This window comes from Parasteatoda tepidariorum, chromosome 7, assembly GCF_043381705.1.
Source record: "Parasteatoda tepidariorum isolate YZ-2023 chromosome 7, CAS_Ptep_4.0, whole genome shotgun sequence".
Lineage (NCBI taxonomy): Eukaryota > Metazoa > Arthropoda > Arachnida > Araneae > Theridiidae > Parasteatoda > Parasteatoda tepidariorum.
The window spans coordinates 42,043,947-42,071,613 of NC_092210.1; the positions used below are offsets into that span (position 1 = coordinate 42,043,947).

General features: G+C 30.2%; 1 long non-coding RNA gene across 1 annotated transcript in view; it reads left to right on the forward strand.

The window, feature by feature from the left end:
- LOC122269254 (uncharacterized) overlaps positions 1 to 27,667 on the forward strand; it is a 92,704-nt gene that overhangs the window by 12,941 nt on the left and 52,096 nt on the right. Inside the window, exon 2 of the long non-coding RNA XR_006225085.2 lies at positions 19,223 to 19,974. This is a non-coding gene — a long non-coding RNA (uncharacterized lncRNA). The remainder of the gene's footprint in view (positions 1 to 19,222; positions 19,975 to 27,667) is intronic.

Consider the following 27,667-nt stretch of genomic DNA (forward strand, 5'->3'; position numbering starts at 1 on the left):
CCAAAAATGGCTACCTAGCACTGGGATCTTTCATTGAAAATCAACTCCCCAGCTGTCATACAGGCGGTCGCCAAGAGACCGTCATTATGCAAATAAGAACGGAGCTATTAAAAGATATTATGATGAACCATGCATGCACGCGCGTGCAAGAGCTACTGGCTGCCTACTAAAATGATGAGGGAGAAAAAGGGGTGGGGGCATTTGAAGATAGAATGGAATTATGAAAGTTGGATGGGGGCTTAGCCAGGGGATTAGTGGGGGGAAGGTTTTAAATATGAAACTTAATGGGGCTGTGCTGGGGTTATAGTTGGGGGGTAACCCCTTGTTTGAGCGACCTCAAAGCCAGAAAGCCATTGTTATTTGGATGATACATTTTTTCAACTTTCTATCTTATCCTTTGTGTTGAAGAGACTACATTTTGCTAGCCTTATCATACTGTGGGGAAAAAAAGGTGTTTATTATCGCCAAAGGCATTGCATTAATTCAAATAGCGCAAAAACATCGAAAATGTTTATTTTTAGAGTTTTAATATGTTTTACTGGTTGCTTTAAAGGAAACTTATGTAATATTTTATTAAGGAAGAAAAATAAATTGTTTAATGTTCAAAAATAAAATTTCATAAATTTTTTTCACTACAGCATTTAAATAGAAAATTTTATTTTATGCAATTCATAAAACTAACAAATTATTTGTGGGAAATATTTGAGTAGAAACTTTCTTATTGCTGCGTTTAACTATGTACCCAATTTTAAAATTTATGTAATGTAGAACATTTAAAAGAAAGTATCTTGAGTAACTCTCACGGAATAAAGTCAATGTGAAGCATAAACGTGTTATTTTATTAAACTTTTTGCTTCTGTGTTCTGCAGTTTCGGTAATTAGCATTCAATTTTTACATTTTAAATTGCATTTTTAGGTAAGGGGCCATCTACAAAAGGTGTCATGCTCGGTTGGAAGGACTTCTTGAAATAGAGAGAGTTTGTGACAGTGACGGGGTGACAAGAAAAAGAGACGATATATATTTTTGTTAAAAGAATAACATTTAAAATCAGCATATTAAACACTTTTGGGTTTCTGTTTTCATACTTTTTCATAAAAAAGTGCACATATAATCATCATTAATAGTCAAAAATTTCATTAAAGTGCGTCACTAGTTTAAAAATAAAGTTTGAAGTATGAACCATGACCAGTGCTTTATTTCCTTAATGCATGTAATGGGTCTGTTCCGCGACACGGAGCTTATGGAGATTGACTTCTTCAACTTTTGAGCAATTTACCGTTTAATGGTTGTTGAGAGTTTAACTGTTAATTTTTGTAACGATTCAATTCATACTTTTCACGTATTCTTTATTTAACAATAATCTCTTTGTCAATATTTAACATGTTTCTTTCAGAAAATTAAACTGCAATAAAAGAGTTAAAATCTCAAACAATAAAAAATGCAATTCGCGATTTTTACAAACTTAAGGAACATGCCTGATATTAAGACAGAAATAAATAAATCATTATATTAGTAATTCCATTATATTAGTAATGTTAGAGACATTATATTAGTAATGTTAGAGACATTAAAACTTAGTCATTTGAGCTAAAATTAACTATTGTATATATCCTGTTAAGAAAACTCTTTGCCAATATTACATTATCAAGCAAACCTGTTGGATTTCCCGAATTTAAATGTTAAGACCCTCAGTCTAAAAAGATAGTAGATCTCTAAATATATAACATGAGTTAGTTACACAAAAAGCAAATGAAATTTAAAGTTTAAGGAAAGAAATTATTAAATAAAATAAACAAAAGACGTAATAAAAACGCCTTTTTTTAATGAATGAAAATAATAAATTGAAAGTACTGTTATAATTTATAATTCTACAATACAAAGCTGAGTTTTGACAAAAACAATAATTAATTGTTGAGTTAATATACATTTATATAAATAATCATATTGGTCCATTTTATTTTGTTTTTAATTAAGCTTCTTTATCTTCAAAAGAATCGAAAACAAGGTTATATCTGCCTCAATTAATTACATGTATTAATAACTCGAAACAAAAATCAAATTATAGGTGCGGAAATTATTGATGCTCCTGTCAAGATAGCGTAATGACTGCTTCAAAGTTGAGTCGTCCAACCCCGTCTTATACGATCTTAAATACTTAAAGGTTTGAATAGCAAATTTTATTTTTTCAGTTCGGAAAATTAAAAAGAAATAGCGTTCGTATATTGGAAGCATGTTTTTTTTCTTTTCTTTATTTTTCCTGCTGTTAAGTGGAGAACTGGTAGATATGTTAACGACTAATGGGAATCAGGGATTTTGGTCACGTGTTTGCGAGGACAGATATTAATCATTTCCTACTGGAAGTTAATTCGCTCAAGAGCTAATGTGTCTCAGGGAATATGGCTCTTTATTACACACTCGCCTATTTTGCGCTAAATAAAATTTGAAATTCAAATAAGTTCTCTGAACCCAAACGTATCAATTAACTGATTTTTTTTAATGTTATAGTCTTACCCTTTATTCAAATTGTCAGAAATAAATTTTTTTTAAAGGTTTTTTTTCTTCTTTTTTGCTTTATAGTTTTGTTGAAATTGGTTACTTGCAAATCAAGAAGAAGTGAAGTGATTACGCCTAACATCACATGGTTATGTGATTTAAATCTGATTTAATTGGAGACTGTAAGCGACGTCATACGTGTGCGCTGACTGGCTTCTGAATTGACAAATGCAACGATTTATCTACGATGACGTTACTAACAGGCATCCAATTATGTGTGATACTTTTTTTCCCCGCGTGAATTGTGTTATCAAATTCATTTTTAAGTGAAATATAGTTTATTCTTTCAAAATAATTAAAAATGAAATCAAATTTTCTCGCTCTATTTTATTACTTATTTATTTATAACTGAATTAAAATAAACAATTTAAGTAAACCAACAATGTAAATGTAAGTGGTCGGAAGAAGCCTAACTTTTTTTTATTGTAAAAAAGGAGACTGAAAAAATCTGCATTCGTGTTACGCGGAAAACTTTTCCACGGTTAGTCCAACAATATGGGATTAGTCTACTAAGATGATATTTTATTCAAGCTCGGTGGTGCATTTAAATAGGCTACGTTTGTGCAAGAGTTGTGATTATGGATGTGAGATGAGAAGAGAAAGCATAGATAACCCTCTAATCGAGTATCGCATTTAAGCAACACAACTGGTCTCTCCTAAATTTCCTCATTATTATTTTGAACTTCTTTTTAAAATATTTCAACGCAGTTTTTTCCTTATCATGATAAATTAACTATGCTAGTTTTGGGATTTTTCTTTTAATTAACTACCATGACAGCACCGTTTTCTTTTAATGTTAATTTTCCCTTTCGATTTTTGATGGATTTTTTTTTCAGCTATCATGACAACAATATTTTTCTTTAAGGCAGAATATATCAATAATGTTAAAACTGGCCTTTTTCGATGTACTTTTTCTAAGAAACTACTTATAATATAGCGCAGAAATTTTTTGGGGATATTTGAGATTAGATCAGTTGTATGCGTATGTTAGCGTTAACAATAATACTTTTTGAGTTATGAAAGATTTCTGCTCAAAATTTGATGAAATATTAATTTTTTTTTTTTGCCTAAGATATGTATTAACAGTTATCACAGTGTAAGCATGTATATGTAAATATTCTGTGAAAAAAAAAACTAAAGCAGATGCTGAGATAAGGCACAATGAAGAAGGTCTGTATTAGTATTATTTAGTATATGCCCTACCGATTCCCCTGAATAGGAACAGATTTGTGCTAATTTTCTGAAACAAATATTTCTTTTATTTGCCGTTTAAAGTTTGGTTTGTCTCATAAGCAGTGTTAAGTCTTCTTGTTACTAATACGTTTTAATTTTGAGGCAAAATATTTTAAAATTTAAAAAATAATTACAAAAAATGAATCTAACTAAATAAAAATAAAAATTTTGTAACTTTTACCTAAACAAGTATTGAAAAAAATGCAATTATTTTTCCTCTCATGAATAAGAATTCCTTTAAGAAATGTTTACAATTAAAAGTGAATGAATTCTCTAGCTATTAAACATCTGCTATAATAAGACAAATATTGCGTACAAAGAGAAGATTTAAGATGTTCCAAACAGAATTGACATATGTATATTGGAAGTTTCGTATTACAGAATAAAATTATTACTTAGGCAGAAACTCCGAAAGTCGATTTCACCATCTCCGCATGCGTCATAAAAATAACTCAGTGAATAAACGTTGTTCGAAGGGTTTCGAATTGCTCAAATTCATAAAAGTAAGTACAAAGTAAGAAATTTAGTGCTTATCGCAAATCCTTTAACTCTTTTTTTCTTCTTTTTCTTCGCAGAATCAAAAACGGAAGTATGAAAAAAATGCAGGATATGTGTAGGTGTCGTTCTTTTGCTCTTGAAAATACCACTCGAGTCAAATGCTTCTTGGAAATATACTAATTGTTTCTCGAAAAACGAGATATGCACCAGGTTTGGTTTAAGAATAAGTCACAGGAGAGTAAAGAAATAAAGAAAAAAAAATCTGAAAAAGATGGGCCAACAGCAGCAGGAGAGATTCTGGAATACGAGACACTGTTCTGGAAGAAACAGAGTCTTGTAGAAAGAAGCATTGAGAACAAGTAGTTCTCTGTTGTTGAGAATTGTAAGAAGAGAACCGAAATGTGCCTGGATCAGCTTCTTTGGCTCGTGTACTTTTTTTTCTTCTTTCTATTCGGGGTTCCTTTAAGGAATGGGGAATCCTTTTTTTTTCTTCTCCCTCTTAACCTTACCCCTCTTCCCGTTTATGTAAACATTGTTATATTTTCGTGTGTAATTGTAGAGTTCAATGGGAATCATATAAAATATTCTTTATATAGTCATTAAACGAGACTGTTTAAAACAATTTACTGCATCAAATAAAATCTCGTTTACTGCATCTAGTCTGATGCGTTCGGAAACGGTTCAAAATATGTTCAAAATTTTTTGAAATATCGGTAGGGAAATTTTTTAAACAATTTAATTATTATAAACTGAAATATTTGAGACCTTATAAATATAATAATTTTTAGGAGATGGAAAAAATTTCTTGCACTTATCTAACCCTATCTCGTACTTAAAATGCATTGATAAAATATATCTCTGTAAGCAAGCAAATAAAACCATATTTGCTTTCGTTTGCCAAGAGATGACAAATAACTTTATTTAAACAATTTATATAGAACAAAAGAAATAAATTGATTTGGATCAATTTGATTGACACTTTAATTTGTTGAATCAAGGATGAAAAATCCACAAACTTGATTGACATATTAGATGATACATTGAAATCGTTTTAAAAATAAGAATAGATTTATGAAACACGGATAAAAAAATTTTTATTTCAAAATAAATAGCACTAGTTAGAAATTTATTCAGATTAATTGCATATGATTTCGGTTTTTCAAATAATTTGTTCTTAACTGAATTTTTTAAATGAGGGAAATGTTAAGAACCTGTACGTGGAACTTTAAAAGATCATACTTGAAAATTTAGAGATTTTAAGAATCGTTTGCTGAAACTTTACAAGATTTAAGAGTTGTCGCGTGAAACCTACGAAGTTTTAAGAATTGATGTACGGAACTTCCTTTTTAAGAATCGGCAACATGCTACTTTGTAGTTTCAAGAATTGCTGCACAAAAATTTAGAAGTGAAGCTTTAAGAATCGGTATAAAGAGTTTTAAAATATTTAAAAATCGATACTCAGAACTTTGCAAGTTTTAAGAATCGCAATGTGTACCTAAATGACTTTAAGAATTCCATATACGGAAATTCGGAATTTCTATACTCCGATACGCTGAAGATTTAAAAACTGTTATGCGGTTTTTAATAAGTTTTAGGAACTGGTATACGTGTACCGTTGTACACTTGCTGAATTCCAATACTGGTAATGTTAGGTCAATGTTTGTATGCTAATTCTATACATACGCCCTTCATTTTTTCAACAACATTCATAAACGTCCAAACGTCTTTTTTAAATACTTCTCCACAAATTCTCCTCCCCTCCCCCACGAAAAAAATTAAACAGTATTGAAGCTTTTGCCACACAACCATGAGGATATTATTTATTCAACTGTTTTGTCAATAACTTCCTTTATGTTTGTTAGCCGAAGTAGTCCTTGAAAAATTTTATGAATGATAAATATGAAAAGTTTTTCACCCATTTTTACAACTTTCTAACTTCCATAACACCATGAAATAAATAAAAAAAAAATCATAGGTAATTTCGTTCTCTTTACGATTTTTTTGAGGACGATAATATTTTCGAACTATCATTCTGAGTATAACGACCTTTCTGAATACATTATGCAATAGGGAATTCCACAAAAAATGAAATTTTTTTTTATTTTTTTATCTTTCAAATAAATAGTGCAAATTCTCAGCTTAGGTAAGATAATTCAATATTTTTTCAGTACAATGCTACCCCCTTCTCATTTAATTTTATGTGTTTGTACAAATTTTACACCTGGTCTTTAAAAAATCGTTATTGATATAGTAACCAGATGCTCACACAGGTCCAATTAAGTTCATGATCGGTGGATTCTAAGGATTAATTGAAAACAGGAAACGGTCCTTTTTTTTTTTCTTTTTTAATACTCTTACTCCCAATGAATTTGAGGAAGCTGATCCACATCATTTGGGGTTCGTTAGACCAAAACGCATGCGCAATACAAATTATTCCTTTCCACCTGTTCAATGACAGACGTTTAGTAGAACATGAAATCTTTACCGTTTGTTATCATAAGAAAATGTTTTGTTTCATAAAGTAGCAATTAATTTTTTTTATTTTACCCAAGAAAGAATTACGCAAAAAGATTTAGTACTACTTTATTAGTAGCTTCGATTTTAATGCAAATCATTTTCCTGTAAGCAAAAAATGTCATTGAAAATGTAAAACATCTCCTATTATTGAAATAAGAATATTAAACTAAAACAATGTTTTCCTCGTTAAAATTACTTTCATTTCATGACCAACGTTCTACGTTCTTGAAAAAAATGTTACAAAAAATGTTGCATGGTAAACTAGCAAATATATACACTGGTGGACGAAATTAAGAGATGGAAAGCATTTTCGCACTTTCATTCGCACATGCAAGATACCCGCACACCGCTCCATGTGTTTAACAATGGTTCCGTGAATGCCCAGAGGTACAGGCAGGAGGTCCTAGAGCCCTATGTGCGTCTTTTCAGGGGCGCTGTTGGCCCTGAGTTCATTTTTATGGACGACAATGCACGACCTTATAGGGCTCTCATGGTTGATGAGTATCTGGAAAGCGAGGATATTCAACGAATGGATTGGCCAGTCAAATCTCCTGACCTGAATCCTATTGAACATGCTTGGGATGCTCTTGGGAGAGCTATTGCGATGCCTCCAACCTCCCCACAGAACCATTCTGGAGTTAAAAATCACTCTGGTGGAAGAATGGGAGGGTCTTCCACAAGTCTTCCTTAACTCCCTTATTAACAGCATACATACTCGTTGTGCACGCTGTCTGTCTGTCAGGGGTGACCATACACCATACTAGAGGCAACACACACTGTACAAACCTCACTTTTACTGTCATCTTTTATCCTTAAGTTCAGACTACATTTAGGGGTCTTGCCAGTGGGTCTTGACAGTGAATGGCACTTTCATTTTTGTTTTGCGTACTTTATTATCATGGAATAATCTATATCCATGCCAAATTTCATTTATTTATATTCAGTATTTGAGATATTTGAGAAAATGTCTTCCATCTCTTAATTTTTTCCACCAGTGTATATTTAATAAACGTATATACTTAAATATATATTATATATATATAAAGATAAATTTATATATTTAATAATATAGAGAAAACATGGAAAAAATATAGCAAAGACTTATGAAAAGAGAAAAAAAAACATTATAAAAATTAAATATTTAATAATTTTATTTAAAAAAAATTTAAAAGTTGAAAGGCAAAATAATGGAAAAATATAATCTCATCATCAGCTCACACAATTATATTCACGAAAAAGAGTGCTTTCTAATTTTGTATTAATATAACCGCAGCAAAATATACTAATACAATAGTGTGAGAAGCAGCACATAAAAAATTGGAACAAAAATGGAACAAATTAAGTTTTTTTTAAGAAAAATACAGAATAAAGCATATTAAGCAAGAAATAGAAAATAAAAAGCAAAAAAAAAAAAAAGAAGAAGAAAAAAAATAATAATATATATAGCGAGAAGCAAATGAACTGATACATGCCGTTATCTTTCAAAAATGATTTAAAATACTTTCGTAACAAGTTTGCCAAATTACAAAATATGAAAATAGAAGAGCGAATAGAGGGAACTTTTTATGACACGTTCTTACTGAAGTACTGAAGCGCGTTTGATTTGTTAGTAACCTTATTAATAAAATTTATTATTTTTCTGAATTTTTTTCGTTATTCTCTCCATTCTTTTTGTCTTTATTATGTTATATATTTATATACTTATGTAAGGAGTTCGATGGAATAAAAAAATTATTATTTGATTATCAGTTCAAGAATTTTTTAACTGTTAAGCTTGTAGTAAAAACCGCTATAAAAACCAATAAAAAAAATGCGAAAATCAATATTTTAAGAAATACAGATACCAAGTATTGTAACGTCTCAATTAAAATGTTCTAATTGAATTCATTTTTTAATTGATGAATCATAATCATAGGGGATACAAAGCAGGATTGCTTGTAAAAGATATCGTTTTTCTTCTTAAAAAAGAACATAACTTCGATAGTTCATGGAACGATGCGACTGAAGAAGATATTTATCGTTTTCTCAATTCACGTGAAGTGTTGGGAAGAGTAACTTCAGAATAAAAAGAAATAGAGAGTTTCTTTGAGAGAAGCGTCACACATGTTAGCGTTCGATAAAAGAGATTGTAACGCAACAACTGGCTAAACACTCAATGATCTCTTGCCATCTTTTCTTACTCCTTGTTGATTCAGGTGCATTTGCGCTTGGCAAGGAAAAAGTAAAGAAGAATTTTTCGACAGTATATATTGCAAGAAAATGAAGAAGCGACAGAGGTGCAAACAGAAATAAATAAGAAGGGAGTATCTATTCGTCAGTTTGTTCCAGAACAACTCTATTAGTTTGAGGGTTCTTGGCCCCCTGACCAGCTTTGATGTATAGTAGTTGTGCGGATGGTTTATGATTATGAGATGCCTTTCTTTGCTGTCATACACATCTTGGCGTATAAATTGAGACGCCGCTTATTCTCTTTGCCAAATGTTGAGCGGCAATTTGCCAAATGTTCGTACACTACACTTTGCACTTTACTATTTATCATTCGCTTCTTGAATAAACTGTTCTGAAAGTCTGATTAATGCATGAGACTTTGGTAGAGCTGGAGACATCAGAAACATGCGAAGTTTTTACATGTTCGGGAGTTTTTTATTGCCTAATTAAATTTTGTGTTTAATTTTTCTGTAGTATCATATATCTTTTACATTGTTAAAATTTAAGCTGTTTTGAGCTACATTTGTTAAGGTTGAAACTATAGAGTATTTCAACTCTATGATTGAAACGCGTACGTTGTATAAAGTCACAGAATTTGCAATGTAATTTAAGGATACATAATGGAATAAAAAAATTTATTACATTTGCATCATCCGATTTTCCTGCAGTATTACATTTGTATAAACTTGTTTTTTTAACTTCAGCTTTTCATCGAAAATTGTTAGCCTGGTGACTGAGCCGTAGCGCTTCACGTTTCAGTGCCACAGATCATGGATTCAATCCTCGGCCGGGGAAGTTGACACTGCCTTTCATCCCTTCAGTAGGTCAATAAAATGAGTACCAATCCGTCGTTGAACAGCCAACCCAATTTTGGGTTTACGACTACTAATGTTCAACTCCGTAGCCTTGTAATTTTGAACCTATCCAGAAGACAAGGAAACTCCAGAATCAGTACCTCCCAGAGGTATTAGTTTGTTATGTGAACATAGAGAGCTTTGCCACTCGACAGATTTAACGTGCATCAGTCTTCGGCCGGTGGGGATCGAACCCACAAACTCTTAGACATGAGCCCAGAGCCCTACCAACCAGGCAATCCCGGCCCTGAGCACATCTACTCCTGCACCCAGAAGCAGAGTTGAAGAAAATTGGGATGGGAGCAGGAAGCCTAAGCCCTCGATACGGCCGTCAAGCCAATGAGTTTTGCTTTTTTCAACGCGAATAAAATAGTAATTTGTACCACTCTCAAAAAATCTAGAAGATTAATATATCATACTTATAATATAGTATAGCTCTTTTAATTAAAAGAAAAAGGTTTTGTAACTTGTTTGTAAAAAGAAATATAGAAGGTACTTTTGAATTTTTTTTTAACGAAAATCAGTTTAACAATATTCTGACTCCTGTCATCACTAAAAGTTTACATTACTTGATCAGAGATAAGCTTAAAAAAGCAATCTCTGATCAAGTTGTGAAAAAGTTCAGCTTCGAATTCGTGTTGAGAAGGCCGTTTAAGTCATATTACTGCCAATTGGAATCTGAGGTTAGTTTCACAGAAATGGAAGGAACTAAATTAATTTTTATAACTGCAAAAATACCCAATAAAATGAAACCAAATTTTAGAGCAATTTTTAATTAATAACAAAAATATGATTTTAAAATTTGAAAAAAAATTGTTGAAAAGTAATATCTTCATACTGCGCATACGGAATTTAAAATTTAAATTGTTTTTATTTTATTATAAAATTTATATAATTTCACATCAAAATGGAAAACATTTAAATTTTTTTCTTCATAATTTTGTTTTGAATCGCATTTGATAGCTTATAAAAAAAAGGCGGATTGGAATATCTTGAAAATTTAAAACATTGCTAGAAGTAATTTTTGTTAATTTTGAAAAAAAGCTTCAAATGGTAAAGAGTTTTCTACAAATTTAGTTTTGTGCTATTAAACGAAATATATTAAAAATGACATCGGCATTATATAGGACCACACCCTATCAAATGATGTTTTATTTCACATATTTTATTTTCTAATACCATCACATTTTACTGACCTGACCATCATTTTAGGGTATTTATCATTTGTTATGAAATTTATGGAAAATCCCTTATCATTTAGAGCTCTTAATAAAAAAAAGCACAAAAGCTAGTTAGAAATTTGCTAGAAACTATTTACATTTTCAAGATTTTCAAATCGGTCATTTTTCATAAGTTACTAAATACGAGTCCAAACAAAATTATAATTTTTTTAAAAAATGTTTTCCGCACTTGCGCAGTATGCAAGAATTACTTTAAATGCACATATTTTGCGCAATTTTCAGCGAAATTTTTCTAAAATGATATTTTTCTTATTAATTCAAAACTGGGACCACTTTTTCAAAAATTTAAACGATTAAAAAAGTCTTGATATAAATATACCATTTTCTTTCGTATGTCTTTTCTATTTCTTTTCTTTACGTCATTCTTTCATTTCTTCAAAATATGAAAAAAATTACAAGGTTCATTTATAAAATGAATAAAAATTTCCGGAAACAAACGGGAAATAAAGTAATTTTTAGAATATTATAAAACATTCATAACTCCACAGTTAAAAAAACTAAATAATAATAAATACTCATGAAACGCATTTTCGACGAATAAAGAGCGTCAACCATGTGGTGATTAGCAGACAATTTTTAAATCAAAATTTGAGATTTTTAGTCATTCTATCACCAGTGGTGACTAATAATTTTGCCTTACATTGTAAAAAAAATTCGGATCGAAGTACGATACAAAATACTCTTAGTGCATCATCCGTAAAATGCATTGTTGCTGCTGTTGTTAATTTACGTCGCACTAGAGCTGCACAATGAGCTATTGGCGACGGTCTGGGAAACATCGCTGAGGACGATCCGAAGACATGCCATCACAATTTTGATCCTCTGCGGAGGGGATGGCACCCCCGCTTCGGTAGCCCGAAGACCTGCGCGCGAAGTCGAGCACTTTACGGTAGCACAGTTTAACGAGGACCAATACCGCACACTCTCGGTCTCTACGCAGACTGATCCAAGTGGTCACCCACCCGCACACTGACCACAGCCAGTGATGCTTGACTTTGGTGATCTGCTGGGAACCGTGTCTTAACGATCAGTCCACTGCGGGACCGTAAAATGCATTATATGATAAAATCCATTTTTGCAGTAAAATATTACAGTAATTTTCACACTAATATTTATTAATTGGAGTGATTCAGTGTCTTTACTGTTATAATTACCGTAAAAATTACAGTATATCAACTTTTTGGCTCCGTAACATGCTGCAGTAAAAATGGATTTTTCCGTAAAAAGTATGGAATCCTGAAGAACGGCACTTCCAACTCCCCGAGTGTCGATATCTTAGTTTGATCTGGAATTTTCTTTATACCTCACACTGCACTTTGCTTCAATATTAATTATAAAAAAAACTTAATTAATCAAAATAATTATGAAAGCAAGACAAAATCTGATTCAGAAATATACGCTTTCAAGAAACTATAACAATCTTAGTGCACGCAACCAAAGATGATGGACGAGTTGTGGAAGAACTTGAGACAGAGGAATATATCACAGTATGTCAAAATTTACCTCCTAATAGAGTATTTACAATTTTAGCCTGACTTCCTTGACCATATGTCAAGATGAAAGCGTAACAGCTAATTAATTGTTTCTTCTTAAACTGGTTATTAGCTGTGAACGAAATCCGAATACCCGATTTAAGTACTGAGGCAGAAACATGTTTTGACGTGCGCGTAGGTGGATAAGTAAATTGGCTTTGTTTTTAATAAAATAGTACCTTTTGTTGAACACTGCTGTTTTATTTACTGTTACTTTTTGTATTTCTGAAAAAAGAACTTACGACTTAATGATCGAATTTTCGTGTACTGATAGATAAAGATCTAAAATTCGACGCGCATATTTATTTTTATGCATATCATGAATTTTAAACAGGCTTATTGAAATGGAATTTTGCATTTTGCATTTTGGTCTATTGGAAACTAAGTGTTGTAGATTTATTGATTTAAAGTGGTTTGACACAAAAAAAATCTAGAAATCAATCTATCTAAAAGGATTTTAAGGCATTTAATATCAATCTTCTTTCTTTTTTTATCATATGAGCTCAAAAAGTCATATTGATTAGGGAGTTGCAATTTTAGAAATTTATAAGCAGGATTTAAACAAAAAAGGTCCTTATCAAGAAACATCTTATCTATCCATCTTATTTTCATAAATAATTGAAACTCATACCGTTACATCTAAGTTGTAGTTTATTTCCATAATTATGTCATGAGCAAAACATGCCACTATTTATAGCAAAACGTAACCCTCTAGAATAGAACTTTTTGGAAATTTTTCTAACAGACATTTTCGTTTGTTGACATTTCGAAGCATTCGTAAGCATTCAAACCATAAATCTGGAAGATATCAAGATGATAGAACTAGCTTGCATAGAGAGATAAGGTCTAGGGATTAAAATGGATTAACATTTTAAGTTATGTTGATGCAACTTAAACTTAGCTCAACTTTAACACGCCATTTTGCTTATAAACTATTAGCTGATGCTAGGTCCCATGTGTTCGTATCTTTGGTCTTCTTCTTCTTCTTGAAGTACAAGTACCCAATTGTTTTGATTACTTTTGACATCAAGTCAAGCCCGAGCTTATTGAATGCTTATTAAAAAGAAAGACTCAAGAGAGATAAAGTTTACTACAGCAATAGATAAATAAATATTTAAAGCAGAAAAAGGTGAAAAAAATCAGAAAAAAGCACTTAAAATTTCAATAGTTCTCAGTTAAATTTTTTAGGCAGTATTGCAGTAGCTTCCATTCTAAGCATTCATTTTAATTTCAAAAAGAGCTCGTGTTAAGTTCATAAACAAAACTGGTCATTTCAGCATGTCACATATCAACACTTTCGAATCCCAGTGATGGCTGGTCGATACGAATCCGCATCCGGCTTGCACCGATCACAGTGCTGACGGGAAATAATCTCAGTGGTAGACGGATCATGGGTTAGAGTCCCTTTGCCGTCGGGCTAACCGTGGGATGTCCTCGTGGTCCTCCTCTCCATGTTAGGCGAATGCGGTTTAGTTTCATCAAAAAGTCCTCCACGAAGGCAAAATTTAGCCTAATACTTGATCTAGGATTACCCTTGTCTTCTGGATTGGGTTCAAAATTACAAGGCTACGGAGCTGAAGACTAGTGGTCGTAAACCCGAAAATTGGTTCAGCTGTTCAACTACGGTTATAAAATAAAATAAAATATCAACAAACGACCTGCGGAGCTGTCCACTTGGTTTTGTTTCCTACAAGTTTAACAGTCAGTAATTCTCGAATGTTAAAATTTTTTATTTCATCATACTTCTAACACATTTTTCTACACAACATTGTAATTTCAAAACTGTAAGTTCCTAGGTCGTATAATTTTTGAAGTAGAACACGTTGTCGATTTTTGAGTAACGTTAAGTTGAACATCCAAAACAGCGGCAGTTACACTTCCGATTTTAGAATAAAGAGAGAAATTAAGCCCAAAATCAAAATTTCAATACATGCATTTCCAAAAATTCTTTATAGCAATATTTATTTTTAGAGTGTTTTCCCCCCCCCCATTTGAAACCGTTTTTAAGTGCTCAGCGCATGAATTTCAAGACATGGCAATGATAAAGCTTTTCAAGCAACTATCTCGAATAAAATAGGATTTTAAATCGTGGCTTCCGATGAACTATGATCCCTAGTGAGAGGGAATGCTGACACGAAATTAGAACTCAGGTCACAAACTCGAAAAGGTCACGTGATTTGTGGAAAGTTCACGACGCTGTTGCCCCTGCCCTCCGTAGGAGGTATTATGAATGAGATAGTACAATTATGAAATTTTTTATGGAGGATATTAAGATATTTCTCGTTTTTTTTTTTCTAAATTTCTCGTTGGTTGAAAACATCATTATAAAGTTTTTTTAATGAAAATTGTTGCAAAATAAGTCAACATTAAAGTCTTAATCATTTTTATTTGAACTGAATTTGAAAGAAAAAAAATCATTAAAAACATACTTTTAAGATATTTTATTACTGTACGCCTTTTATTTCTTCCTCACAAAATACTTTATAGTTCATATTAAAATAAAAAATGTTACATTTATTTATTAATTAAATTCGCAATTTTTTTCTTTATTTATCCACGCATATTTATATATTTTTTTGTTACGCCTTTTTTGATAAGTGAAAAACGTATTGTAGAAGCCTTAAAAAAAACTAATGCTTTTTTTTTAAAGCTTTTTTTGAAAACTTGTGATTTGCTAAATAAAACATAAAAATAAACAAATAAATAAATAAAATGAAATCATTCTAATGAAAGAATAAAAATTTTAATTATTCATCATTTCCGTTGCGAACTTTTTTTAATATTTAAGTTGCAGTGGTGCAAGGAAATATTTTTTTTTTAAATTACAAAATGTGAAAATATTTGCATGTCAAATGCATGCACAAATCTGGAAAAAAAAATCTTTGTCACAAAATTATGTCAACTTAAAGTGTAGTTTTCGTATCATAATTTGTTCACCCGAAAATGTATTATATACAGTAAAAAACTCACTGACGTTGTGGTAATATGTATAAAGGGGATGGGCAAAATCATGGAAACTCTTCTATATTAATCCTATGTAAACAATCTTCTGAGACGAACATACATTGTCGAACGTATAGAGAGATTTTGCATAGATTTACGGGTTGTACGCTAACGCTATCTGAAAACCACAAGAGGATGCGCGGAAGCTTCTCTGCAAAGAACTGTATCCCAAAATGTACAAAATAATGTCAGCGTTGCTGTCAACGCAATGCAAAATCTGTCAATAGTCTTTATTTAAGCTATCGCTAGAAGTTCTTAAACTATATAAAACGTGTTTCGCACAAAGCCACCCCATTAAAAAAAAAATCCTAATAAAAGCAAATTTAAGTTTCTCAGTTTGAAATTTTACAGAATTTTGTTTAGAAAAAGTACCTATGTACCAAGTTTATTAAAGTTGAAAGCGGTTAACTGGATATGGATTTGAAGACAAGTCCATTAAGGATTGTCAATCGGTTGGTTATACATAAAAGCGAATGCAGATCGAACCATTGCATCATGGAAGTTTTTTCATCAATACATGGGTTCTAACTTAACTATATTGCCCCTTAAATTAATCTTTTTTCATAATTTTGTTGTACAAAATACCATCATTTTCGTTCAAACCTTAACGCAATTTTTTTAATAAGAGTGACTTGAAGGTGCTATTCGAATTTCATTCTAAATATAAGACGAACGCTATAAAGGAATCAAATAACAGTTCATAAATTACTTTTACAGATAATTTTTATGCAATCCTTTCTCTATTCTACACGACAAAAAATTCCGGATCAAATTATGGAATACAGTACCAACATTTTGGGTTCCTCATCCGTTAAACCCATTAACCGTAAAATCCATTTTTACCATAAAATATTATACCGTAGTTTTTTTATCGTAATATTTATTTAATTAGAGTGATTCAGTGATTTTACGGTAATTATTACTGTAAAAGTTATGGTCTATCAGATTTTTTGTTCCGTAATATGTTCCAGTAATTATAGATTTTACGTTAAAAAATACCAGCACCCTGAGTGTAGGTACTTTGAACCGGAGTTTCTTACAGTGCATCATTAAACAGTATAAATTTAGTTAGAGCTATATTTAATTCTTTGTGGTAACGATGCTCTTTCACTAACCTGTGGCAACGTTAAAGTGGAATTAAATCGCATTTGACGTCAAGACATCGTCTGATTTTTTTGCTTCTGGCAAACATAATGGATCCAATGGACAATAATTGATGATTTAAACAACAACGTTCTTGTATAACATGGTATGTAAGTTTTTCTAAAAATTTGGACCTGAATGAGATATTACTAATCACTCACCCACGGGTTTCCGAAAAAACATTTTTAGTCAATGGTTGCTTTCTTTCCAAAAATTAAAAAGAGGGCTTTTGGTTGTTCCTTGTTTCAGACATCATCCAAGAGAGTAATTAACTCAGAGAAATTTGAACTTGGATTTCTTAAAGTAATTAGTCAGGTTAATAACCATGTAAGTACACGCTTATTTACTCTTGCAATATGTATTTATCAGCGTGATTGTGTTATGTAGCTTACGATGAAATCATTCAAATCAATTACGTCATCATTTAAATCAAACTAAATTTTATACTGTTAAAAATAAATTCTTGATGGGGGAAAGAACAGTTGCGACTAATAAGTTGCCGGGAATTTTATTAGTCTGCTCAAGTTTATGTTGTAGATGAAAAATCTTCAAAAATTCTGTTCGCAGACATTTCTGTTCAAAATCAGTGGTGTAGTAAGCTGGGGGTAAGAGGGAACATCTGTACCCAAACTCGGCCTTAAGGGAGGAACTGAACTCATAGAAAATAATCAAAAGCGAATTCCAGAATAAAATGTTTTTCTCTTTTAATTCTTCCCAGTTTCATTTGCTAATTATAGATTCCACATCTTCTACAAATTTTTATCCGATTTACCTATAAATAGAACATGATGTCTATCACTATTGTAGATTAATCTGAAAGTAGATTTACTTTTTAAAATTTTTTTTTCTCCAACGAATTGATGATATACTGGTTAAAAAAATACGTTAGTAACAATTCATTAGTAAATGTTCGATTTTAAGCAGAGCCGAATGAACCTTGTAAAGTTGCCTCTATGTTCTTTGAGAAAAAAAAAATATTTATATTTGCAAAATCGTATTCGATATGAAGTTCAATTAACGAGCAAAGTTTATACATAATTTAAAACTTAAAATGGTTCCAAAAAGCTTCCTTTAGCATGACATCATAATGCAAGAGAGCGCCAAAATTAAGTATGCTTCCTGGCTCTGTAAACCCTAACTATGCTAAAATGCATCTAGCGGAAGGCTGTAGTGATGTAATATTCTATGTTAATCAATGTACAAGAAGAAAAAAACTGGTAAAATTACCGTAAGGATATTTAGGGTAATAAAAAGACATAATTCTGGCTAATAAAAACAAAATCTACGGTAATTAAACCCTTCATTTGGTGATTTTTCCGTTTATATGGTAATATTTATGGAATGGTAATTATGGTAATGGTTTACCGGAAATTCTGCTTTTTAAAATTACAGTTCTTATTATTACACATTTACTAAAAAATTCAAAACAGAAAAGTAAATTTAACCGAATAAATGGTTCTTATGACAGGCTTTAAGGTATCATGATGAAATTACCACATTTACCAAAATTTATCACATATTATGAAACCTTATTTTATTATAAACCATATTACCAAAATCTTTACCAAAACGTTTCGAAGTGCAAAAAAATTACCGATTTTTTTTTATCTTTTCATTAACTAGAAACACGGTAAATGTTACCATATTCTTGAAGCCATACTTTTTTTAAGTATAGAGTTAAGTAAATACTAATTTACCCCATTCTTATCGTTATTAGGAATATTGTTTTTTGTTTCATTTTATTCTTTCGAATGAGACTAAATTACAAATTTTAATTTTCAACGTTTTTAAGTATTTTTGAATTAAAAAAAATAATACTTCAAACTTTTTTACACTTTTTTTTAACGAGGCTGTTTTACTACATAACAAACATGTTTTGTCCCCTGATATCCAATAAGAATGTGTAAAGTTTGAGATGAAAGTTTCAAATAATTAGCTCTTAGACTTAACGTTTCCTTTATTTTAGAGTATATGCAGACCTGTTCTACGTTCATATTTTAATTAATTTTCAAAAGAAAAGAAATAGTTTTAAGATAAGAATGTTCTAAAATTAGATTTCGAATTTTTAAAAAATTAAACATTACATATACTTACTTATTGGCTGAAGATATTTAGACAAAAAAGTTTTAATTTGTCAAATTTAAGTATTATCTTTCACAAAATTAAAACATATCGATATAGTCTTAGGGTTATAAGTTGTTCAATAGCGATATTTTGTAGGTTGTATAAAATTACGCTCTTCTGAATACAATTTTATACACCATATTACCTATTATTCAATTACTTATTGATTATTATTAATTACCTATTATTGTATATTATTTTTTTATTTGTCCATTTTTAATTTTTAATTTTATTTTGCGCTGCCATTTTAAATGTTTGCGTAGCGTTTTGTTACTAATAAAGAAAAGAATTTTTAATTTTTTTTTTCTCTTTTAGTAACTACAGAATCTTACGAAGAAGCTAAAGGAAGAAAAAAGAAAATCCAATCTAAAGAAGCCTGAGCAAACAGCTTTAGGAGTCCCATTTCTATCACATTGTTTTGGAGGGTTTAGACAACAGTGTTGTCATCTTATGCACACAGCATTTTGTGTAACAACATTTTGTTTGCTGCCGCGGCTTTGTCATTCTTTTTAGTTGTTAAAAGTAGACAGTTTGTGCGTGGGTGACTTAAGAGGCGTCAATTTTGACACACGCCCTACCTGGTGGGAGGAACTTTTAACGAAGTTGCAGAGTTTTATTTTTAATTTTCGTTCTACATTTTTTTAAAAAACCAAACGATACTTTGTCAGCTTATCTAAACCTATTGGAATCTATTGATTGTTTTTAACCTCAAACTCAGACGATCACTGTTTCGCAGACGATGATTCAAGAAAACGAGATAAATTAAGATAAATGGGACAAAATAGCTTCGAAATGAATAACACAAGCTAGAAGAGGTGGTGTTTAAATGGCCTATTTAGAATCGATCATTAATTACAGTTTCCGATTGAGATGATGTCGTTATAAATAAATCGAATCAAGATAAAAAGAAGAGAAACATTCGAAGTTAAAGAATGAAAAAAAATACCACCTTTGATCTGAACTTCAAGATTGATAACATACGTTCTGCGAAGCGGTTACAGGTGTTAACAAAGACAATCAATTTATCATTGTTTTTAAATGCCCAAGAGCTGCAGAAAGCTAACATGGTATACTCTGTTCTTTTTTATATTTATTTCTTGAGAGGTTTCATTACTATTTTTTTATTTGAATTACAATCGCATAATCAATTGGAACTTTAAAATATAATTGCAAATATTTTCATGACAGATCTAGAATTAAATAAGAACAACGTGAGCTAGAGCATGTTGATGCTTCTACCTTAAAATTTTACTGAAGATCAAAATTATGGCTGATTTTTTGACTGAAATAATATTTGACTTGATTTTTGAATATAATAAATGTTAATAGTTTTTTGTCCAAATATAGTCTTTCAGGGAAGGAATTATGAATAATTTCAGCTTAGAGCCCCAGAGAATTGCAGATTCTCCCCCAAAATCATAATATCTTCTTTTTTTTTTAAAGATAAATTCTTAACACCTCCTTAAAATTGCTTTCCAATTTATTATTATTTTCCATTTGTATTCTGGTAATTTTGGATTTATGTCCAATATTTAAGAAAACTAATAACTTCATGTTTATTTTTGTAATTAATATTTTTCTCTTCCCCTTTCAATAACTTTTTTTTATGCCTTCCTTTTACAAATATTCAGCAATTTTCTGCAGTTGCCCAAATTCTTACAATAATTTGAAGGTACATAAATTTTCAGTTTAAAAAATGAAAATTTTTTAAAAATTTATATGCGTGTAAAAGATTTTTAAATTTTTTTTATTTTTTTAACATTGTCAAATAAAAAAAAACATTTTTAATCTTTCATTCATTTTTACTTTTTTATGTGACCTTTAAGTACTTTTATAAGTGAAATGAATGAGCGTAAAAGTCGTTTCTTTGATAACTTTGTTACCTTCAAAGGTGTTGTGTTGGGCAATAAAACAGAAATTCTACATTATAACCTCATCACTATCAATATACATCTTAACTATATTTAAGTTTTTACATAAATAATAAGTTCAACAACCAAGTAATATTATCAAATGCTATTAATTTGATGTTTAATTATCAGCAATAAAAAATGACAGTTTGTTCTTGGAGTATAGAGAATAGATTTGAATCTATAATGACCCCTACCTTCAATAGTTTAAGACCCCTCCAAGCTTAGCAAAGTCCTTAACAAATATATGGAAAATTCAGTACACAAGACAATTATGCTCCCTTGCAGTCGTCTTCGAAATTCTCTTAACTATAAATGAACAAAAAATTTTATAAAATCTCATAAACAAATCTTATCCAGATATTTCAAATAGTTCTTATGAGGTTGGAAAACCTTACAAACACAAACAATTCTTAGTAATTATGAAAAATTCCGGAAAATTTACCACTTCTGTTTTGACTTGATTCCCGATTATTCTGTATGAGGGTTTATTTTGAAATTAATTTTGTGATTCTATTGTCATTCATTTTTTCTAACTTGTTTTTTATTTTGAGTTTCAATATCTGATAAGATGTATTCTGATAATGTGTAATTCTGTAGTATATCTGATATATAAACATATGTGTATTTAAACCAATCAATTCGTCTGTTAAAGTCTTTTAAGCGACAAAATGCTTTTGTATATTTTATAAATTGTTCGATATAAAATTAATTTGATGAACAGTTTTTAATCACTTCAATGATATATTTACGTTGATTTTTCTTAGATTAATGTTATCCAAGCAGTTTTATAGGAGATAAAAGGAAATTATAAATTAATGCAGAGACAATAAGCCATATTTACATTTTAAAACAGAATTTCGTTTAAAATTTGAAAATGGAAAATACACTAACAGTCTTTCCATAACAAAGCATTATTTCCGAGAAAAAAAATTAAAAATATAAATTTATTTTTTGGCAAAAAAATTTACGAATCATCTTGAAATATCATGTTAAGACAAAAGTTGACACTCCAAACATTTTCGTTCCTAATCCCTTAAAAGAAAAATGAATTTTTACGGCAGATGTGTATTATCTTTGTTTGTGGAAGCATGTAAACATCCGCATTTGTCTGATTCCGCGGTTGTATCCTTTCGTAAACATTAGTATCTCAAGATTAAACACACGTTTCAAGCTTGATATATTTGTCATCTGAAGTCGATATACGTGCGTTTATTTGAACAACTAGTTACTAAAACCTTGATAAATCTCCTTCAGATGGAAATGCTGTTTGTATGCTCATCATGACGTAAAGCCAAAATCATATGAACATAAAAACTTTTTGAATGAATATCAGACATTTTCTTAGATCATAAATCTGTTTTTTCTTTTTAGTTATTTCATTATGGCTATTATTATTTCTTATAATAAAATATGATTTTTCTTATGATTAATTTGTGATAATTATGAATATTCAATTTCATTATGATTGTTTTATGTTACATTTTCATAATTAATTATACTTTGATTATTTCTAATAATTTATTTATTATGATTATTCCTTATAGTTTGGTCATAATGGTTCACGTTTTTTCTAATTAGTTAGTGATAGTTTTGATCTTTTTTCCAAATTAATTATTTTTGGACATTATTTTCTTTTAGGATTAATTCATTTTACTTGTTATTACTCGATATACATTGCTTAAATACAGAAAAAAATGCTGGGTATCCGTAAGTGACGTTTTTATTAAAAAATATTTGAATTCCTCGTATCTCTTGATATTGAATGATATCATTGTACTTGTTATTACTCTATATATATTGCTTAAATACAGAGAAAAATGCTGGGTATCCGTAAGTGACGTTTTTATTGTAATTTTTTATTAATTCCTCGTATATCTTGACGTCGAATGATATTAATGATATCATTATCGAATGATATCATTAATCGAAACTCTCCATTTTAGGATATCATTGTTGATGACCAATAAATACACTTTTATTTTGTATTTTCTTTTAGTCCTATATTTTTTGCATTAAAACTTCCCTCCAATTTATTATCCTGGTCTATTTAGTTTGATGTCTAGTTTCGTACAAATTTAACTTATTTATTATAACTATAAACTCATTTCATAATTTTCATTTTATATGAACATAGAACTCAACTTAAAGTCAAGGATCTTGATTTTATACTATAATTTTACCTACGCAGACTAAAAAATACTGTATTTCTTTGCGAAAAATCAGTTATCATAGTTTTAAATAGTTATCGATATCAAAACGTGATTTTCACAATCACTATCTTTCCTAAAAGATATGAAGTACTTATCTCCTTTAAATAAAAAAAAATATGAATAGACTATAAGGGTACTTTTTATATTAGAAATTTAGAATTCCCTTGTCAAAATTCAAAATAAACAGAAGTTTATTACCAACACTTTTCCAGGAATGAAAATATATGCATTGTTTGTCGGTAATTTAGAAACAAATTGCAACTTTGGCAGCTGGATTTTGTTTCTCAATAAGTTTTGTCTTCAATGCATAGCGGTAATAAACTAGCTCTGGAATTAAACACATATTGGGTTGAAATAAAGCATTGGAATCCCAATATTTACCATTTCGATGATAAATATTTGGTAGAATTTTTCTCAAGTAACGCAATTGCTGTTTCTAAGTAGTTCCCATAAGCAAACTCAAAAACCTTAATAAATTTCCATCCTATGAATTAAGTACATAACGCAAATTTTCAGAATTCAGCTTCGCGGATTAATTGTTCATCGCTGATGAAAAAATAAAATGTGATTCTCGGATCATAAAAAGTATAATTCACAGATTTTTAAAATAAAAGAAAGATAATTTTATTTAACTTGATTGCAAAAATTTTAAAGTATAATATCGAAGAGACTCTGAATACAATCGTGGAGCAGTACTCACGAGTACTACTTTCGTTTACCACTTTTTGTATAATTTAAATCCTTAAACTAATATCTATTAACAGCAAGTTGAATTAAAAAATTTTCATCCTAAAATAAGTATATTTCTTTTGCGAAAGTTTTCATGAAATTTTTATTTCTCGGAAGACTCTCTTCAATAATAGATTAAAAATCTCCTCATTTAATCTCCAAAAACGCATTGTGAACTACGGCTTTCATGGATTTATTTTTTAAATATATGGTCAAAACTACCGGAAAATGGTAAAATTTATCGTGTTCCTGCCTCTATGGGAACAATAAAAGGCTCGGTTATTTTTACCGAGCTCTTTAGCAATCATTTTGATAAAATCAACCATTAAATATAGAGTTATAACGTATGATGAAATTTAGTAACTGCGACGAAATTTGATACTTTTATCATGATACCCATGAGCATGGCATAAAAATCATTTATTCGGCAAAATTTACTTTTCAGTTTTGTATTTTATACTAAATGTTTGGTATTAAGAACTATAATTTTTAAAACCAGAATTTCTGTGAGTCCCTTATCACGTGAATAATACCATAAATTTTAGTTTCATTACAAAAAGTGTTTTTTTTAAATTTTTATTTTATTTTTTAAACCAGAAACGTCATTATACAGTACGTAAATTTTACCAGAATCGTTTTCTCTGAGTAATAACATCTATGTATAAAAACGACGATTTCTACTTACTTTTTTGTTATTTGTAAGAAAAAAATATATTCTGAACTAAATTGTTATTTAAATGAAACTTTAACAATAATCGTCCGATCGTTATAAATTTATTCATTATTATCTTCAATGAATTACTCTATTCAGTACAAATCCATATCTGTATTTGGTCCTAACTGATCTAAGCAGTTAATCGGTTCCTTTTCTGATTCAGCCATTTTTCCCTCCGTTCCTTTCAGAATTCCCGCACTAGAGTAATGAATCCAAGATCTCACATCTTTATCTTCTTTTTCTCCGATTTGATGCAGAGGAAATGTTACAAGCGAGATGAAAAGGAGGAAATCGAGGATGATTAAGAATATGATGCGTATAAAATCTTGATAGATGAGGGGAAAGAACCCGGTTCTCGAACAATCTGGTTCTATCCGATTCTTTAAGAGGATTTAACCTGTTTCTGGAGATCTTGAATCAAAGCAGAGTATCTTGGATTGTGTTATCTATAAAGGGACACTATGAGATCTGCTTTTCTGTTGATTTAATATGAAGTTTTTCTTTCAAAAATTTAGGTATCCGGCTACATTCGACAACTTCGTTTTTTAAATATTAATATAAAATTTAAGAAAAAAAACTAGTTTATTTATCTTATAATGTGTAAAAGCTTTTTTTTTTTTAATATACGGCAGGCACTGAACTTTCGTTCTTTGCCTTAAAAGATGCCGGAAGTGTTGCTCATTTATCGTTACCCAGTGGGCACCTGTGAACCAAAGTCACGGAGGCGAGCAACATCACCCACGCCACACTGCCACAAATACCCGTTCATAGGGTGGGCCACATTCATACATTCAAACATCAGAAGACAGGAGAGAGAAACATCTATGCCCAGAGATTCGAACCCGTAGTTGTTGGCTTCGCAGTCAGGCACGCTAACCACTCGGCTACCTGGCCGGCTGTAAAAACTTATAAAACTGACAGTAAAAATTATTATTATTGTATTTTTGTTTTTTAGGTAAAAAGGCATTTTTTTGCATATGCGCTAAACATTGCGTAAAAAATTTCGATCCCTCCCCAAAAGAAAAGTCCTTTGAGGATTTTATTTAGAAGGTTATCAACTATGCTTTAAACTATTATCTTAAAAACAAGAGCGTATAGTTAGGGATAAATGCAGTTAAAAAAGCAAAGTCTTAAAAATTTTCACGCTTGTCTTTGCGAAGAAACACGCATAAAAAATAAAATTCCACTTTTTTCTCTTAGCCTATAGTTCAAAGCATGTGTGCTAGAATCATAAACACTCACGAAAAATTTGTAGACAATCATTTTAAAAACAACTTGAAATATCGTGTTTAAAGTGGTGTGAAATTTGCGAAATTGGACTGCTGTAGTATTATAACTACGGAAATATTTTTTGATATCTCAGAAAATTTTCTCAAAAAATTGATAGTAGAAAAATCTGATAGACAAAAATTACAAAAAACGATAGTTTTATTAAATTTTATTATTCACTCCCTTCAATGGATTATATCGTGAGAGGTTTTAGTTGGAAAAACGTGAGTTTTTTATTTATTTATAAAGTATATAATATAGGTTTATGTAGGAAACCGTATATCGGGTAATGCGTGTAAGGACTTTACTGATACTTATGCACTCTTTTTCGATGAAATTTGAAAAAATCGTTTCGCTTGAACGTAGCTGTTTTTTTTCTTCTTATATGGCTCTAAATTTCGTTTTTCATAGCATTGATGATATTGGGTTGGGTTTATTACCCTGCATCTAATGCTTTAACTCCCTCTTCTCCTCCCTCTTCTCCTCCCCCTTCGAAAAAAAAATCTAACCACGTTAAATCTCATGATCTAGCTGGGTGATTCCAGAAACCAAAACTGAAAATTACACGACTAGGAAATGATACAACAAAAAGAGCTCAAAAATTTTCTCAACAAGGAAAACATGGTGTATTTATTGCCAACCTATTTTTAATAACTCTGAACTATCAATTATTTCTGATTCTTTTTTTTTTCGTTGGCGGAATATTATTTTACAAATGACACGAAACTACAATCATACGTGAACTTGAATACAACCATTGTTCTGCTATGGGCTGATTTTTTTAATAAAATGCTAGAGTTTTGTTAAGAATACATTAAAAGATTAATTTAATCGACCATTTTCTGATAGGAGAATTTTCATAAAATTAATCGCACGGATGATAGTCTGATAGGATATATGACGATGTCTTAATAAAGTTAATCAAACTGACGATGACGATAGGAGATCTGACGATATTTTTACAAAAATTAATCTGAATAACGATTTTCTGATAGGAGATTTGACAATACTTTTTTAAAGTTAATCTGAATGACGATATTCTGATAGAAGCTCAGACGATATTTTTATGAAAGTTATTTAGACTGACATTATTCTGATTGGATATCTGGCGATATTTTCATCTGGCTGACGATATTTTGATTTATCTGATGATATTTTCATCTGACTGACGATATTATAACAGATCTGTCGAGATTTTTAGATAAGTTAATTTGACTACTGGCATTCTGATTGAATTTCTGATAATACTTTTATTTGACTGACGATATTTCTTATTGATTTGACTATATTTTTATCCAACTGACGACATTCTGATTGAATTGACTATATTTTAATCTGAATGACGATATTAAGAAAGATTTGTCAATATTTCTTATATCAAATAAATACATTATAAAATTCTAAAACAAATGGTAACTTGGCGTAGAATTGATGCTTATATAACAGAATATTATTAAGTTCTGCCAAAATCAATAAAATTGAATTCAGCCACATTATTCTTTAATCAAGTGTAATTAAAGAGTTAATTATTTTAACTAATAAGGAGTTTGAATAAAGAATTAATAATACTTTGACTGTCGGTATTCTGATAGGATGTCTGGCGATATTTTTATCTCACTGACGATATTTTGATTGATCTGACGATATTTCATCTGACTAAGGATATTATAATAGATCTGTCGATATAAGTTAATTTGACTGCCGGTATTCTGATTGGATGTCTGGCGATATTTTTATCTGACTGACGATATTCTGATTGATTTGACGATATTGAGAAAGATCTGGCGATATTTTTTATAAGAGTTTAAAGATTAAAAAAATTGTGACATTGGCGGAGATTAATGCCTATATAACACAATATTATTAAATTCTGTCAAAATAATAAATAAAATTGAATTTAACCACATCATTCCTTAATAATGTG